Genomic DNA, 20,459 nt, shown 5'->3' on the forward strand with positions numbered 1-20,459 from the left:
TATTATATAATATTATGCTGGTATACACTATACAGAAATGTATATTGGATATTATTGTAATTATTTTTGACCACCAAATTAATTTTTCCAAAACAAATTATACATAAACACCTTATATTATAAAAATAAAAATAAAAATCAAGGATTACGGAAACATTAAAACTATACTTAAATTTAAATTCGATCTACAATTAAAGTTTAAAATGAATATTTAATACAATTTAACTTGTATATTTATATTACGAATGTGGACCTCTCCTTCTCCTTTTAAATTACTAAATAATATTGATGTATATAATCTTAGTACCATTATTGTAAATTTGGTATTGTTGTTGTATAGATCATAATATGTATTATAATATGTGCGATGCACTTTAATATTGTTAAAAGGCTCAGCCGATCAAATCTTAAAAAATAAAATATATTATGAAATATAATGATAATGGTGGTATACAACAATTGCCGGTATCGAAAAATATGAAGATATTATTATGTAAACACACTAGGTAGGTATACAAAAACAATTTAACATGTGGTCCAAACCGCAAAAGAAAAATATAACCAGAACTTACGACTAAGTGCAATGAAAATATGTTTATTGTCCATAGAAGCCCCCCTCTCAATTTCGTGTACGCAGTACAAGACCATTTGTTCACTAGGTGGGGATTAATATTATTATATCTATATTGTTACGACGTGTTTCATTATATTTATTGCTATTTTATATACCTTCCTAGTATAATAGTATAATACTAAGTCTTGACTAGAAAACATATTATTTCATTCTCATATTTAACGGTGTGAAATATTATTCAGTTATTGTACAGCAGATTTGTACCAATAAAAATGGGTAAAAGTATTTATTATGTAATAGCTATATTTTTTATATTAAATGTTCTTGGTTGTGAATACTCTGATGGTAAGTATCTATTTATTTGTTTTTACTATACAGTATACATGATTTATAACAGATTCATATTAATTGATAATCATAGGTGTAAAATACAAGATTGTACTTTTAGTTCATATACTGTTATACTAAACAAATTAAAATCATATTTTATGACAAAATAAGATTTTCAGCAAAATTTAATTTTTAACGCAAGAACCCTATTGAATTTAATAGCAAGCATAGTATTATTATGATATTTTTTATTTTTTGTAGATTAAATTTGTATCGTCTACCTGATACTTCTTAGGATATCATAGTTTATAATTTTGCTAATGATTTGTCTAGCGTTTATGAAAAATTATGATTATTTCAATGTATATCTTAAACCTACCCAAATTTCTTTTCTCATCACTCCACACTTGTTAGATAGAGTTAGATAGAAGTAATTGAATCACATAAGTTCCAATCCCAGGCTCCAGTCCTGGTCCTGATTTAATACCAAATATATTCCTAAAAAAACTTTTACATACCTAACATTATATTAAATATAATAATTTTTATTAACCATTAATTATTTTAGATGAAGATTTGGAATATTTGGGTAAGTATTATTATATTTTACTTCACAATATATACCTATACATCATTGACGTGTATAAAGTGATTTCCGCTTTAATCATCTTTTCATCATTTTTCTACTGTAAAATAATAATTATTTATATACAAGTAAGTTGAACTATACGTATTTTCAGTGGTGTAGTCAAGGGCTCTGATTCATATCAAAACATTAAAACCACATAAAAATTATTATTACTATATTAAATTATTATTAAATTATTATAATTGAGTATTTTTTTGTTAATACTTGGATTCCCCCCCCTCTCATTTTAAACCCTAAAATTTTAATTTTAAGCAAAAATGAAAAATAAATTACTTATCTCTAGTTTTTAAAATAATTGAATCATTATAGTTGCAGTTATTGGTTGTAACATTTTTCAAACATATGCAACATACCTACATTATTTGTATAGTATTTTACTTTTATTTAAAGAGTTAGCATATTACCAATAATGAATCATAAGATATTATAGTTTATGATTTTGCTAATAATTTGTCTAGCGTTTATGAAAATTATGATTTCAATGTAAATCTTAAACTTGTACATAATCCACCCAAATATCTTTTCTCTTCACTCCACTTTTGTTAGATAGAGTTAGATAGAAGTAATTGAATCTATTAAGTTCACAATCCCAGGCTCCAGTCCTGGTCCTGATTAAATGATTTAATTCCAAATATATTCCTAAAAAAACTTTTACATACCTAACATTATACCTATTAAATATAATATTTTTTATTAACCATTAATTATTTTAAAACCAGAGGATAGAGAAATTGAGTAAGTATAATTTATATTTTACTTCACAACATATACCTATATATCATTGACGTGTATAAAGTGATTTCCGCTTTAATCATCATTTCATCATTTTTCTACTGTAAAATAATAATTATTTATATACAAGTAAGTTGAACTTTACGTATTTTCAGTGGTGTAGTCAAGGGCTCTGATTCATATCAAAACATTAACACCGCATAAAAATTATTATTACTATATTAAATTATTATTAAATTCTTAAAATTGAGTATTTTTTTGTTAATACTTGGAATTCCCCCCCCCCACTCATTTAAAACCCAAAAAATTTTAATTTTAAGCAAAAATGAAAAATAAATAACTTATCTCTAGTTTTTAAAATAATTGAATCATTATAGTTGCAGTTATTGGTTGTAACATTTTTCAAACATATGTAACATACCTACATTATTTGTACATTATTTTACTTTTATTTAAAGAGTTCGAATATTACCAATATTGAATCATAAGATATTATAGTTTATGATTTTGCTAATGATTTGTCTAGCGTTTATGAAAATTATGATTTCAATGTAAATCATAAACTTGTACACAATCCACCCAAATTTCTTTTCTCTTCACTCCACTCTTGTTAGATATAGTTAGATAGAAGTAATTGAATCTATTAAGTTCACAATCCCAGGCTCCAGTCCTGGTCCTGATTTAATTCCAAATATATTCCTAAAAAAACTTTTACATACCTAACATTATATTAAATATAATATTTTTTATTAACCATTAATTATTTTGGTTGAAGATGTGACATGTTTGGGTAAGTATTATTATATTTTACTTCACAACATATACCTATATACATCATTAACGTGTATAAAGCGATTTCCGCTTTAATCATCATTTCATCATTTTGCTACTGTAAAATAATAATTATTTATATACAAGTAAGTTGAACTATACGTATTTTCAGTGGTGTAGTCAAGGGCTCTGATTCATATCAAAACATTAAAACCGCATAAAAATTATTATTACTATATTAAAATATTATTAAATTATTAGAATTGAGTATTTTTTTGTTAATACTCGGATTTCCCCCCCCCTCTCATTTAAAACCCTGAAAATTTTAATTTTAAGCAAAAATGAAAAATAAATTACGTATCGCTAGTTTTTAAAATAATTGAATCATTATAGTTGCAGTTATTGGTTGTAACATTTTTCAAACATATGTAAAATACCTACATTATTTGTACAGTATTTTACTTTTATTTAAAGAGTTAGCATATTACCAATAATGAATCATTAAATAAGGTGGATAGTAGGGAACCGCTCTGAAATGTAAGAAAATAGAACCTGTCGAAAAGTGCTTTAGCGTAAAAATTCCACTTTATTCTAATTTTATTAATTTTGTTTTAAACCAATTATTCAGATAAAGTATATTGGAAATTTTTAATTTTGACTTTCTAAAAGTTTCAACTACCTACATGCACTTACCAGAAAAGATATTGTAGGTGAAAATCAAATGTATTTTCTACTTCCGATTCAATATGTGTACCTTCACATTCACAAAAAAATCATTGAAAAATCAACACATTTTTTGCTCTACATAGAATTAAAAATCCGTTTTACAGATTCAATCAGACAGTACCTATACATAATCATTATGAGCACAATGATATTACAATAAATGGCTCTCACTGGATATTTATTATTTGTATAAGTAGGTTAGGGTGGTTAGGCAATTTAATGAAAACCAATAACTCAATTAAGTTAAGATCTATATTCGATAAATTAGAAGTTACCTAACAGTTAACAAATCACAATTTTAACTCGATAAGTTAAAAGTTAATATGGAAAATAATAATAACTTTACTAATCAATTTAAAAAAGGTTTTTCTACTTTTTTTAATTGGTAAAGAGTGACTGTGTTCTTTCTAATTTCTAAATTATAATAAACATATCTACTAAACTTTTAACGTAATGTACAATATGTTATGTGGCCATATAGGTAGCTATTTTGTTTTACATGGATATAAAATATTTTAACTATACACACCTCAATTTAACAAATATTAGTTTAAGGTCATATAATATTATGCCTATCTTATGTCCTAAAATATATCTAATTACAAAATTATTTTATCAAGAAAATTATATTTCATTCCGATAATCCTATGAGACGAGCGAGTCGGATAAAATAATCATATCTAAATAAATAAATATTTGTAACTGAATACCTATATGTAAATATAATTACTTTAAATCTTTAGCGTAGGTATAATATATTAATATGTATACCAGTATACCTATTACTAATTTTACTTTTACACAAATTTAATTTGATAGCTGTATAATGTCAACATTAAATACACAATATATTTATAGTACCTAAACCAGTTGATAGCTTTAAAAATATTATAAATATTCGTTGTTATTTGAAACATCGTATCATTACAGAAGAGTTCGTAAATGAAGGACTCGTGTACATAGATGGAAATGGTGAGAATGAAATTGATATCTTTGAAAATAAAACTATTTTTTTAATTAGAATGTTATTTACCTAATTAGTTTTTATTTTTAATAGTATGTTATGCATTGTTTATAACTTATAATCTTATAATATAGTCTATAGGTACTAATTTTGTGTACTTAAAACATATTATATTTAATTTAGAACGAAAAACTTCTAAGTGAAAAAATTATTTAACAACTACAAGGTTCTATCTGAAGATCTTCTTGGTTCATATCCACGGAAGCTTTTTATATTTTAGTTTTTTTTTGCGTAAAGTTTTGATTAAAAAAAAAAAAAAAACAAACAGGTATCAATTGTCAACGCAGAACAACTTTGTAAATTTTTAAATGTGCCAATCATTCAAAATAATTCATTAAAAAAAAAGATAATACAGTAGGTATGTGGAAAATAGTTTAAAATGGTTCTCCCAAACATTTTTATATTTTGGTTTATCCTCTTTTCGTTCTGGGCCCACGAACTTTGTTAGTTGAAAACCAACAATATTAGCAGAATGCGAAAATCACATCATGAATTTATCGGATAATAACTTTTATTGGCTCAAGTTAATGTAACTGGCCCCGAAAAAATAGATGAGCAATTTATATTTATGCTAAATTTTATCGTATTTTTCCTTATTTCCTTTGGCCAATATCGTTTTTACCTTCTAAAGTAAACAGTAGTAGACACATAGACTTAATATAATATTAGGTGCATACTTCAATTTCTCTCAACTTGATGGATCATATGAATACCTTGCAATGGGCTGAAATCGGGAATTTTTACAATAATTTAAGTAAATATTATATATTTATAATTTAGGAAATTGGTGTAATAATAGCGGTTGGAAAGAAACATTCAAACAGGCCTGTAAGTATACATTCATTATTTATAATTGTTAAGTTCGTCTCACAGTTGGTATTATTAATGGCTGTGGTAAAACATAATTTGGTTCATTGATTTGTTTTGGTTTTACAAATATTTGAATATCACGTAACGGTAACATGAGTTACAGTCTTATGAGAAATACTTTTGAAAAAGTATTAACATACTAATACTAGTATTCGAATAATAAAGTATTAAAAATACTTTTAAAATACTATTATAAAAATGTATTTTACGAATACTTACAAAGTATTTGAATACAAAATTTTAAATTTTAAATAATGTTATTACCTACATTTACTATACAAAAACATAATATTAGTTTTCAACAAAAACAATATTATTATTATTGTTGTCAATTTTTTGTGAAAAATAATAAATGAAAATTAATAAGACGTATTAATGGTTTTTTAATACAAGTATTTAAATTTTGTTAAAAATACTTTTAAAAAGTATTCAAAATACTTAAAAAAATACATTAAAAAAATTGTATTTAGAATACCATATAAATACTTCAAAAAGTATTTAAATACAAGTATTCAATTACTTGTATTCGAATACTTTACAAGACTCATGAATCATAGGTTAGTTATTGGCCACTCTGGTAAAATTAAAAATATACAACGCTCAAGAGATGGCATTGTGCGCCATATGCCGTTGCCGTCAGCCTATAATATATTACTATTTACAAAGTATTTTTGACAAGCCTGTGCAGAAACGAATAAAAAGTTAAACTCAAGTTAATTTTAACTTAATTTTTTACAATTTAATATTCATTAACTTACTTTTTAACTAAACAAAATTATTATTGACGATACATATTGCATAAACATTTACTTTTTATTATTTTATTATTATAATATTAAAACCAATTACTGGATATTAATTTATTAAAAAAGAAATCATAAATAACTTATCTTAAGCTAATAAGTTAATTGTATGTTTCCATGTAACTTTTCACTGGACTGATATCATTGTGATTTAAGTAATTAGTTTTACTATTAAGAATTATCACAACTGTAGGTTAATCTAATTTTTGCCAAAAATATTAGATGCATTTTAAAATGTCATTGTGTGTATAAAATATAATTATTTACTCTAAAAGTTTTATATACCCACGAAGATTATTTTGTAATAACAACAAAATAACTAAAATCGTTATTCTTCAGGTTTTAAACATGCAATTTCACCAAAATTTGAACTTATAATGTCTGTGAAAAATAACCGTGTTCATTTATTTTTTAGATTTTTTAGAAATATTATTAACTATTTATGAGAATCCTTGTTTGCATTTTCAATCTTTAGCTATAAAAGGAGAACATATTTTTATGAACTTTTAACTATTAAATAATTTGTAAATTTTCAATTTAGTAAATGTCGTCAATATTTAAACTTTAAAAGCTTAGATATACAAAAAAGTCGTATACGAGTATACTTTTAAATCTCATTATTTCTCAACTGCTATTATATAACTACTTCGGAGGAACCTTAATTGTATCATATCATGTATATGTACTTATATCATGGACATACAAAGCAATTTTTGAATAAATATCAGCCAGCAAAATAATTTGCAAAATGTCGAGATTATGAAAAATTTCATAAAAAATCGAATTTTAAATGAGTTTAAAAAATTGTACCTATATATTTTTAATATTTTTAGTGCTATTATATAAACTTTGTATTCAATTTTCAAGCTTTTTGACCTAACAAGCACAATTTTATTGACATTCATATATTATAAAATAAAAAGTAAAAATAAAGTCAAATTTCAAATGTACAAATAACTCAAAACGAGGCAAAACGTTTTGAAAATTTTATCATGTATAGAAAATGATAATATAAACATCTGATGGAAATTTCAAGTACCTAAGATTTATAGTTTATGAATTACGAAAAAATAAGAAAGTCATTGTATGTGAGAATATATTAATGTGAATATGCAATATCCAACATCAAACGCTCGAATCTAATTTTTCTGGTTAGCTTTTTTTTTTTTTGCTAAATGTCGAAAAATTTAAGAGACATCTTGTACGAGAATTTCAATCTTAGGTATAAATAGAAACATTTTTATGAATTATAAATTCGAAATAATTTGCCAATTTCCATGATTTAATTAATTTTTTAAAAATTTTGACTTCAGTCGCTCATAAAAAAATATTGTGGATTTACGCTTAACTTTTTTTTTTAATTTCCACTAACATCAACTTATGTGAAACGTCGCATTACATTTTCAAGTTTTGAAATTTAAATTTTTTTAGTTTTTATTCTATAAATGTCTATAAAATATTATTCGTTGGGTCCAAAACCTTGAAAACTAAATACAAAGTTCCTAAAAAAATATTGATATAAAAGCAGTTGAAAAAAAATAAGTACATTGGTGCGGTTTTTTTATGAGCATATAAAGTTAAAAGTCATCAACATTTTAAAAAAATTGGAAATATTTTTCGGTTAGAAATTCATAAAAGATTTTCCTTTCATTGGTAACATTAGAAATATTGATATTTATTTATTAAAAAAAAAAATCATAAATAACTTATCTTAAGCTAATAAGTTAATTGTATGTTTCCATGTAACTTTTCACTGGACTGATTTAAAAAATTAGGACGACTATTAACTTTAAACTTTTCAATATTTTTCTATCAACTTAACTTAACTCAGTTAAAAATTATCATTAACTTTCCCGGGTTTGACATTTTATGATATCATTGTGATTAAAGTAATAAGTTAGAAATTCATAAAAGTTCTTCTTTTCATTGGTAACATTAGAAATATTGATAGAAGATTCCCCATAAATGTTCCTACGTTAAACAAAAAAAAGCTTACCGAAAAGTAACATTATTTTTTTTGAGTGTTAAAACTTTAACGATATTAGATTTTCATTGGTAAATTCACGAATTTTCATTCATAAATTGTTGATATCTTGTTGTACTAATTCAAGTACTAATAACCATAGACACTTGAAATTTTCATAATTTGTAAAAATAACTACTGGCCATAAGTACATGGTAATATTTTCAAACAATTTTGACTCTTTTCGAGCTTTTTATAGTCATAACACATCTTTTAAATGTTTTAAATTATTTTTCAGTTAGAAATTCATGAGAGTTATTATTTTTATAGCTAAGATTAATCACAATTAAACCCTTTAGTCCAACTCGGCAATCGCTCAAACAGAGATTTTGAGTTTTACGATAGACATTTTTGTTTATAAATGGTTATTAGAGAAATGATTGGTTGATTGCCGTTGGTTAATGGGGCAGATCAGGTACAAGCATGCATTAAATTGAATTTTCGCGAATTGTCTTCCATAGTTAGGTTAGGCACTTATAGCCGCTCATCGGTGTATTCGCAATCTACGTAGTTGGATTGCCTACCAAGGTGGTTGAGTTGCATTTACTGCAGCGAGTTACACCTAAAAGAAGTGGAACAATCACAATTTTTTGAGGATTTGTCATATTTTACGGGCAACGAAATTCACGGGATCAGCTAGTATTTTTTTATAAATAAGACTAAAATTAAAATTAAATTAAATTAAAGGTAAACGAATTGGAATTTTACCGTCTCCATTGAGTTTCGATTAAAAATGTACGGTGATAATACCGTCGCCAACGATATTATTATTGAATAACGGATATTTGAAATTATATTCTACGAGATAATCAACGGATAAAAATAAAAATAAAAAATGTTCAAGCTTTTTGACCTAACAAGCACAATTTTATTGACATTCATATATTATAAAATAATCTAATCAACGGATAAAAATAAAAATAAAAAATGAATATTGTTTGACGAATAAGAGTATAAGAAGTCACGGGCCTGCGTTTTATGATAAAAATAACACTTTATCAAACAACCCAATATTTTGATGTATTGATGTATAATGAATATATTATGCATATAATTTTTTTAATGTAATCCCCCCCCCCCGCATTGAAAATTACAACGACGTAAGTTTTGTATTATATAATATATAATATTATTTTATTCTTATTTTATTATTTGTATTGCATAGATGGTCAAGGATCGAATTGTAAGTAATTGATTAAAATATGTTCTATGATGATTATTGTTTAAAATATCGTGTATCGATCAAATAAATCTTTAAATATTTATTTATGTGCATTTATAATCCATATATACTTAATACTGTGCATATAAATAAAAAATATTACACTAATACTAATAACACTAATAGGTAAACTAATATATATTATTTCAGCTAAATATATGAAGGAATACTTTAAAACATCTACTGAAACATCTGACTGTCGTAAGTTTTTACAATTTCACAAATATAATTATAATATTTTTTTCTTCGATCAGTATCATAATTTACGTAAGACCATTGTATTAAGTAATTTCTAAGGTAACTGTAAGTAAAAAAAGTCAGATAAAGTACCTACATTTTTAATACAAAAATAAATATTTTTTAGTCACCTTGTCAAACTATAACAACTTGCCCCGCGGTGGGGTAAGTTGTTACAGCCAAGGGGCACATTGTTACGGTACCTACATATTTTGAATTAAAATTATTAAAAAAAAAAAATTAACAATGACAGTATCTATATACTCTTCTAAGGGAGATCAAATATTTTTTGTGCATCATAAATGAGGCGATTGGTGGGTCGAGAACCATGTTATCACGCTAACACCGAGCAAGCGTCGAGTGACGCGACGCATGGGACGCACTGGACATAAATCGGTGTTTTAATAACAATAACACATAATTAAACGGACTGTAACAACTTTCCCCATATGGTTTTTTTTTTCTTAAACAATTAATTTTTTGTCAAATAAAATAATACTATTTAATTATATTACTAGAATTTGGTGTAGTACTATATAATAAACAAATTTTGAGTATCGAAATAATCTTAGTTTCCATTGGGGTGGGTTGTAATTACAAAATAAAATCATGAAAAAAATTTACTTTTGATACAAAAAACAGAAAACTGAAAATTATTCTTGATACCGTTTATTTATATTGGATATTATCACAAAGCTTATGGGGGTTATGATAATAGAATTTGTTTCTTGAGTTTCCAGAGTGTTACCATAATTGGTTATCAAAATATCCCCAATGTAACAGCTTGCCCCTGTAATAACTAACCCCGCTCTCCCCTAATTATTAATAAAGTAGTTACAATACATAGATCTTGCATTTAATATAACATTTTAAAATTAATTAAAAAACGCACTAAGTTCCAATAACAGGTTCATTAAATATTATATTAAAAAATATAATAATATATATTTTTTAATAAAAAAATTAATTTAAATCAAACCGTTTTTATTTTTATTTTTTAGTTCCAAAATATAAACATCCAATACAATTTTGTTATATAAGCCATGATTATTAAAACATTGTTGTTAGAAATATAAAAAATAAAAAATTTTTTTTTATATAATATACTAATATTAATATACTATTATATACTTGCACTTTTAAAATTATGATGGTTTAATGTAAGCAATTTTGTCTTTATTAGGTAAAACGATTTTATATTTATGATTTATATAATCTTATTAGATATATAAATAACATTGTTTTATTTGATAAAGCATAATTTTTCTATATTATATTATGTATTGTGAATATTTATAATAATGTCTCACCATCATTATACCTTTATTTATTTTACAATTAATATGTGCACATGTGATAAACATTATTTATTCATTTAACGGGCGAGGCCCTTTTTGACATAATGTATATTAAAATTTAAAAGTAAATTATAAACGTAGATAAGTACATGTATAATCAAATATATCCAAAATTTAAATAAAGAAAAAAAATCGTCAACACGAGCCTTATTAATGCCGTGTGTCGGCAGTGTCGTATTACGATCGTTGATCGATTATTTTGTGTCTGATATGGGTAGCGTTCCATGGCAAACAAATTATATTTAATAAGTAATATTACGCCATTATAATATTTAATTATTAATATTATTTACATTTCCAAGTTGAAACAATTGTTTCGTTTTTATATACATTTACTTTAAAAATAGTGTCAAGCAAAGCTAGTATAATATATCATATAAATATAAACTGAGAATAAATTTTTAAATACCTTACAAATTTCATTTTTGTCTCTTCTCGTCAAATCCATCACAAAACACTCGGCAAATTCTTACACATGCACCTCGTTTCTTCTTCTAGCAATGGTAATTTTCGACAGCGGCATTCCATATCTTAGGATAGTTTTTTACCTCACCTATAAATAGTGTTTGAAAATTTCATGAAATTTAAAAAAATGAAATATTTCATGAAATATTTCAAAATGTGTAAATTATTTCAATTATTATTATTTTTGTAGTTTTGTCTTGTAAAATATTAAATAATTAATCTAAATAAATTAAATACCTCATTAGTCATTAATACACATTTTTTCTTAGTTTTAATGTAAAGTAATATAAAGATGTATTTTTTTTGCTGTACCTATTATTTGATGTAAAATATAAAATAAATAAGGAATAGATAGGTATATTGTATATGTACCATGTACGTGGTAACTTATATAGTTATATGTTAAAAATCAGATCAGAGTTTTCTTGATCGAGAATCCTTATGACATGTATTTGTATAAGTGTAAATAAAAAAAACATAATAAAAATAAAAATATAAAAATGGAGTATAAATTTTAAAAAAAACGCTTGGGTATAACGTTTATCATATATGTTATGTTATGAAGATCATTGTTTCTTATTAATGTTAACATGTATTATAATTATATAAAACAAAAAACATAATAAATATTAAAAAGAAACAGTAAAAGGAAACCAGTACTTAGGTATATATTATAAAGATCATAGTTTTCTTGCTAACGATTCACATGAAATAATATAAATTATAATTATAATTTATATATAATAAAAATATAAAACAAAATAATATTTAAAAAATAAAAATGAAATAATTAATAAAAATCCAATATTTCACAAAACATTGAAATATTTCATGAAATATTTCTCATACTTCAAACACTACCTATAAATAATTCAATGTCCAAATCCTCTTGATTTCCTGCCATTTGCGCGATTTACGAATTGAAAAACACGTTATAAAATAAAGTGTGCATACACTGACCAATATGATACAATAATTCACTAAGCGACCGCAAGTGACGGCGAGGTGACAATACACAAAAAAGTCGTTCCTATTAATGTCATTTTTTTCAACTGCTATTATATAACTACTTACGAAGAACCTTGTTAAATATATTTAAATTAAATATTCATAGCAAGAAATGTTTTGATGAATATCAGTCAAATAATTTGCAAAATTTCGAGATCATGAAGAATATCGTAAAAATTTGAAATTTAAATGATTATAAAAAAAAATTGCGCCTATATGTTTTTAATATTTTTCAGTGCTATCATATAAACTTTATATTCAATTTTGACCCAACGAATAGAATTGTATTGATATTTATAAATTACAGAATAGAGTAAATAAAAATATTCAAATTTCAAATTTCTATTTATAACTCAAAATGAGGCAATTTTTTTCGAAAATTTTATCATGTATAGAAAATGATAATATAAAGAAAATCGTTGTAAATGAGAATTTATTAAATTAAATATGCAATATCTAACATTAAACGTTCATAAAAATCTAATTTGACTTTCTGATAATTTTTTTTTTTTGTTAAATTTCGAAAAACTTGAGGGAAATCTTGTACAAAATTTTCAAAATCTTAGGTATAAATAGAAACATTTTTATGAATTTTAAATTCGAAATTATTTTCTAATTTTCGTGATTTGATGAATTTTTCAATAATGTTGACTTCAGTCGCTCATAAAAAATTATTGTGGATTTATGCTAAACTTTTTTTTTTAATATTCCCACTAACATCATTATAAAATAATATTTTAAAACAAAATCTAAAACAGTACATTACAAAATATTGGAAATTGGAATTGGAGTAGACCATATTATAAGAATGTAAAAAAGTATTTAGTATTCTAGAATATAAATACAAATAAAAAGTATTTTTTAAGTTTTTAAAATACATTGGTCAAAAAGTATTTAAAAAGTATTTGAAATGCAAAAAAAGTATTTAAATACAAGTATTCGAATACTTAACAAGACTGCCTTTAACAAATGTCCATATTAATATTTTACCAGTACCGATTACATACATACATGATCCGTTCCCAATTTTAACTTGAGTAGGATTTTCTAATTTTTCGTAATCTTAAAACCAATGATATTTTGGACACAATGATCTGATGCACCTGAGTCCAATATCCATTGTTCATCATATTTGATTGATACTAATGTTGACTCACTTATAAACGCGTTGTCGTCTTTATCCGACGATTTCATATTCATATTCTCTTGATTTCTGAGAAAGTTCCTGCATTCCCTCTTGATATGCCCAACTTTTCCACAGTAAAAACAAGGACCTACTTTTCTAGTATTACTTGGATTACCAAAATTATATTTACCCTTTTTATGACCACCATTTTTCCATTCAAATTTATTCTGAGACTTTTCAGTAAATGCACTTGATTTTTCAATATCAATATTGCAATCATTGCCTTTTTGTACCAAACGAGCCTCTTCTAATAATAGATCTATCGTCGACGACCTGTTAAATTGTTGACCGTTTTATTCACAGATTGCATCGAATCCCATGCGCTATTAAAATGCTGATAACTATTTGGTAAAGTCATTAAAATTTTTGTTATTAACATATTATCAGAAATATTTTCACCTGCTAACTTTAAATCGTTAGCTAATTTCTCTAATTTAGAAATATGTGCTGAAATGTTATCTGTAGGGATTTTTACATAGCTAAAAAACTTTTGTTGAAGTAAGTACAAATTTACCACAGATTTTTGTTCATAAACACTTAGTAGTTTTTCCCACGTTTGATATGCACTCACACAATTAATTAAATACTGCATTGGACCATTTTTTATTGAAGTTACTATTATCTTTTGACACTTACTGTCTGCTTTTGTCCATGCACTTGTTTGATTTTTATGCCGGTTTATTGCCTCTTCATCGGGTTCTTTATCCGAAAGTTTAGTTATCTTGACACCTGGTTTTGTCCATTCACCTGTACACAAACCACCTAACTCGTATGAGTTAATTATTACTGTCATCTGGAACTTCCACAATGGCCATCCTTCTGCGTTCGTCAACTTTGACATCCTGACCCAATCTTCCATGATTTGATCAATATATGAACTGCAAAAATGTACCTTAGTCTTTTAGTTCCCCGTTAGAACCTGACAATTTCCTTTTGGTGTCCTGTAATGATCACAGATGATGATCTGGTGATCTAATGATCTGGGCTCATAACCTGTTGAATGAGGATAATAATATGGATCGACAAAAGTGAACAAACAACACAATTAGTTACAATAATAATTATGATGAACGTTGCACTTGCAACATTGAACATATGCAATATGTTGTAACATTATGTAATATATTAATTATACTTTTGACAATTGTTTTACACAAAATAAAAATAATCAAACAACAGCTATGGACGTGGTAGTTAACAATATTAAATGATAATAATACGCACGATAGTTGTCCTCGCCGGCGACAAGTACGACAATATTAGAAATAATTATTTTCTTTTATTATAGACCTAATTATCTATAGATAGGAAATAATTACGGCACGGCATATTGTCCATGGCAGCGAGCTATCTATTTACAATCAATACTAATAATAATAAATAATGATAAATATTATAAATGACGTTTTTTCAGACCCACTATACACTGACTAATAATTCTCATAAGCAGTTTATTTAAATTATTTTTCCAAATGTACATGGGGCCTGGGATGCGATCGCATCCCTTGCCAGTCCGCCTCTGCATTCATCGTTCCTATAGACCTATAAGCTAATGGGCATCGTTCAGAGATAAAAGTCAGATGTACGTAGATGTATGATTCCCCAGCATTGATTCCAGGGAGGAGTGGAATGTGCACGTCCATTAGTTTATAACAGGGCTATGATCGTTCCACTCTAAAACATAAAATCTAAAACATAAACCTTGGTGATATATTATGTAAGTGAATTAAAACCACAAATTATTATACGTATTAATTCATCCATGGTCATTACCAAATATCATGGCAGATACCCATATACCACAGTATAATAATATGTCTGCGTGAATATATAGTTTCCTTCGTCATTTGTAAATAAGGTAATATATTTAAATAGATATTAAATATAATTAACAGTTGCTAGTACCTACCCTATTAAGTTGACAATTTTATCGCCATTTCGTTGAAATGTAAGTGTATAAAACATAGCTGGAATAGTTATGTCTAATGTTGTCGTTCTAGTATTTAAATACAAGTATACGAATACTGAACAATACTGTCTATTTTAGATTTTATTGTCCGTGTTAAAATATTTATTTATTTTTAAATTTAATCTAATTAAATAATTAATAATTAATTTCATGAAAGTATAAATTGGCTTTTTGGGTACTCTCCTCTTTACATATTTTAATGGCATTGAAAATGCCTCATTAATTTTCGACTGTAGAAAATGCGAATTATTACGCGTAATAATTAATAGAACATTAAAATAAAATGTGAATACGTATATTGTTATGTTCACCCTACCTATTGCGCTCGATCGTCGTATCGAAAAGTAACTCTACATAGCCAAGTGTAAAAAAAATCTTAAAGGTTTATCATAGGGGGTTGTTATATAAATATATTATGACTGTGTAGTGTTCATTGCACTATGATAAAGAATATTATTGAATTTAAGCTTTGTAATAGCTTATATTGTATTTCGTATTTTACGCATGTAATAAAAATTTCCGTCATTGTAAATTGATTAGTTTATCACCATACACATTTCACGTGGTCGTACTTTTACACTGTCTCAACACGGCGAGATGTTCGAGTTTTCCACCTTTTGTGTTTTCGGATTGCCGTTAGTCGTTAATTTATTTATTTAAAATGCAAGATGAAAAATAAAGAACTTTTTAGGAAATACACTCATGTTGTCTTATACTCTTATTGGGTGTCATTGAAAAGTGAAAAGGCGTAAAGCTGCGTATAATATCGCAAGTCAGGTGTCGTGTTAAAATTAGTGATAGTTGCGATTTGCGAACAGAAATCCTAAAGATTTACGATAAAAATGAATCGTTATTCGTTATTATTAATTAATATTATTATTTTACTTACCAAAGTAGATAATACGTCGTTCACAAAATTAATTTACAACGACAAATCATGTGGACTTGGAGTATTTCTAAAAAACAAAGCCAATGCGTGTGCACATTGCACTAAAACACATTTTTTCAGGTGTTCATCTCCTTTATACCAATTCATATATTTTGATGTCAACATAAAGCTAATTACGTTCCTAAATTTAGGAAAATATATATAATATATCATTGGGATATTTCATTATTAATTTAAGTAGTGTTTAATTTCTTATCCAGAAGCTTCTTCCTTCTCAACTGGTCACTTATAGTTATCCCCTACATGACTGCTCACCACTCTATTTACCAACCCTCTACTCATAATACGCTGTCGATCCCTTGGCACAATCACCTTCGTAATCAACATAATACATTTTATTCACGTTCAACTCGCACGATCGTGTCAAGCCACGATAAGTACACACTTCGCCGCTGACCGACACAGCCATCGAATGTATTTAAGTATCCGCAATGACTTATTGATATATATTAGGAAGACAAAAAATGAAAAATATGTTTATTAACGACTCCATGTAAATTGATTGAAACAAAAAGCAAAAATCCTTAATTATAGATTCATATAATTGAAAAACGTTTGTGGTTTTTAAAATTAAATGTAATAGTATTTATATTTTACAATCAGAAATCATGTTGTGCTGAAAAAACCAACAAATTTGCTGACCACAATACATAATAAATAAATAATTTATTATACTGCCGAACGGAAAAATTAATGATTTTTAGCACTCAATGGGTGTGTAATAATTTTATTTTCCTGAACACTATAATTTTTACAATCGCGTATTTGATTCGAAATTTCAGAGTGTAATCAAAGCACTTGCTATCGAATTTTTGAAAATTTAAGTTATCGTACGACACCGTACCAGGTCAAAATTGACATCTCACACAAACTTCATCCAATCGAGTACATTGATCGTATGAACCATACTTAAAATATGAAATACATGTTTTAATATTATATAGGTAACTTTTTTACTAGTTTACTACCAAACTATAGTAATTAATCCGGTACTTGAATAATAATCTTGTTTTTTATAACCAAGTTTACGTACTACGAATCTAGGTCAAAATATCCCTAATTAAAATTTCTAACTAAATAAAAATACAGAACATTATAAATGATATGTTATATACCTATTATAAAAAGATAAATTATGTTTGAAAATATTATTATTATTATATTATTTGAGTTTAATTATTAAAAAGGTGGGTAAGTGGATGTCGCTCTGCTGTACAGTAGGTTAGAAGTGGGTCACTGTATAATGGACAGTATTAAATTTGAATTCAATGATATAATATCACTGTATAAGAAAAACGATTCTGAGCGGAGACGGTATATCAGTCTATGTATTAGACATATAATATATACTTATCTATGGTATTAAAAAAAAATTGACCTATATAATAGGTACCTATAATAAATTCCAAATTAATCATATCATAATATCTATTAGGTACTTATAAGTTATAACGCGTTATACATCAACAAAAAACCGTGGTAAAATCATAGATATATAATAGTATACTTTAGAAGTTTCAAGTACCCACGAATAATATTATACAATCACAACAAAATAACTAAAATAGTTATCCTAGGTTTTTAATATGTAATTTCGTCCAAATTTGTACTTAAAATGACTATAAAAATAAACTGTGTAAATGTATTTTTTAAATTTTTTGGTAACAGAATTAATTACTTATGTGGAATCTTGTTTTAAATTTTTAATTCTTAGATACAAAAATTGAACATTTTATAAATTTTTAACTACAAAATAATTTTTCAAATTAAAATTTGATAAATTTTGTCAAAATTTGATCTTTAAATGCTTATAAAAAAAAATTGTGCCTATGTTTTTTTAATATTTTTCAACTGATATTGTAACAATATATCAGGAGCTTTGTATTAAATTTATACACTTTTTGGCCCAACAGATAAAACTTTATTGATATTTATAGAAAAAAAAACTAAAAAAATTGAAAACTGACCATGTCTGTACACAGCTCAAAAAGAATCAAATTATTTTCAAAATTTTATGGTGTATAGGAAATGCTAATATAAACATTCAGTAAAATTTTCATGTATCTGCAGTTATTCGTTTTTGAATTACAACAAAATAAGGAAATCGCTACATGAGAAATCGAGTGAATATCCAATGTTGTAAAAATTTGAATTTCAAACGATCATAAAAATTTAATTTGACTTTCTTATAGATATTTTTTGTTTGATAGAGGTAGATAATCTTATAAGGAATCTTGTATTACATTTTCATATCTTAGATTTAAAAAGAAAAATTTTTATGAATTTCTAACTCGAAATAATTTGCAAATTTTCGTGATTTTTCCATTTACCGTCTCCGCTCAGAATCGTTTTTCTTATACAGTGATATTATATCATTGAATTCAAATTTAATACTGTCCATTATACAGTGACCCACTTCTAACCTACTGTACAGCAGAGCGACATCCACTTACCCACCTTTTTTTTTGTTGATAATACATATTTTGAATTCTTTAGCACATATTTATGTACATACTTTTATTGCATAAATACATACTTTGGTTATATAAATACATATAAATCCGAGCCCTAATTATTATATTGTGCTACAAGCAAAACAGCTACCTAAATGAACATCTTCCATCACCTATATCTGGGCATTATTGTTTGTTAAATACTTTATAATTCACATAACAGTAAAATACAATGCTTCGCAAGTTGACTATTTTTAAAAATCAGTTACATAATATAAAGATATGCATAATATGCGATATTATAACCATTATTATACATTTTTTTAGTCATAGTAGGAGAAATAGACTTAAATTATAACTTACCAGTCTTGGTAAAATATAACACAAACAAATATAAATAATTCACAAACGCTGATATTTAGGATTACGTTTACGTAAATAGTCCCAAATATTGGGGTGTCTTCCTATTTGGCTTAGTAAGGTTCTATGAAACGTTTCCAAATAGTTGTTGGTTCGAAAGGCTGGCCTTCAAACGTAGAATGTAAATGAAAATTTATTTTTTGGAATTTAAAATGATTACCTATCCATATTTATTAAATATAAACTACCCAAAAACTTGCTGAACCTATTTGATCGAACCAAAAGCGTTGAATGTTACCAACTAAAAAATTATGAAGGCGTTCCGAAATATGATCTTATACTGGTTTAAATATTCAATTATAGCGTGAAACCCATATCACTCATAGTAAAACGACATTCCTGATGTATTTCTGCAGTACGATGAGGCAATGCTAAACCCTAAAAATGAATAATCATTAAAATTTGAAAGTATGAATTAGGTACATACATTTGAGTGCCTTAAACATAATAACTAGAATAAGATAACATTACCATACGCAGAACTCTATAAGCTTCAGGGTTATTTTGGAATAATAGGAATACACTATTCAAACTCCTTCGGCAGTATCGGATAACGGACTAGATAAAAAAATTATCATACCTAATTATAATTATTACAGAAAGCATGAGGACTTAACATGACATTACTTGACAGAAGTGGGACCAGCAACCACGAAGTTTACTTTCAGGAAAAATACTTTTAACGGCAGT

General features: G+C 25.8%; 2 long non-coding RNA genes across 3 annotated transcripts; both read left to right on the forward strand.

The window, feature by feature from the left end:
* The first annotated feature begins 736 nt into the window (after positions 1-736).
* Positions 737-2,301, forward strand: LOC107883533. The gene is made up of 3 exons (XR_001679356.2): positions 737-919; positions 1,473-1,493; positions 2,273-2,301. It is a non-coding gene; the product is annotated as an uncharacterized LOC107883533 (long non-coding RNA).
* Positions 2,302-2,305: 4 nt separating this feature from the next.
* Positions 2,306-10,870, forward strand: LOC115034073. Of its 2 annotated transcripts, XR_003839458.1 has the most exons (6): positions 2,306-3,075; positions 4,713-4,754; positions 5,587-5,634; positions 9,668-9,685; positions 9,875-9,925; positions 10,858-10,870. It is a non-coding gene; the product is annotated as an uncharacterized LOC115034073 (long non-coding RNA). The 2 variants fall into 2 exon arrangements; XR_003839457.1 differs by lacking the exon at positions 2,306-3,075 and having other exon boundaries at positions 4,583-4,754.
* Positions 10,871-20,459: the final 9,589 nt, after the last annotated feature.

Source organism: Acyrthosiphon pisum, chromosome A2, assembly GCF_005508785.2.
Source record: "Acyrthosiphon pisum isolate AL4f chromosome A2, pea_aphid_22Mar2018_4r6ur, whole genome shotgun sequence".
NCBI classification, from domain to species: domain Eukaryota; kingdom Metazoa; phylum Arthropoda; class Insecta; order Hemiptera; family Aphididae; genus Acyrthosiphon; species Acyrthosiphon pisum.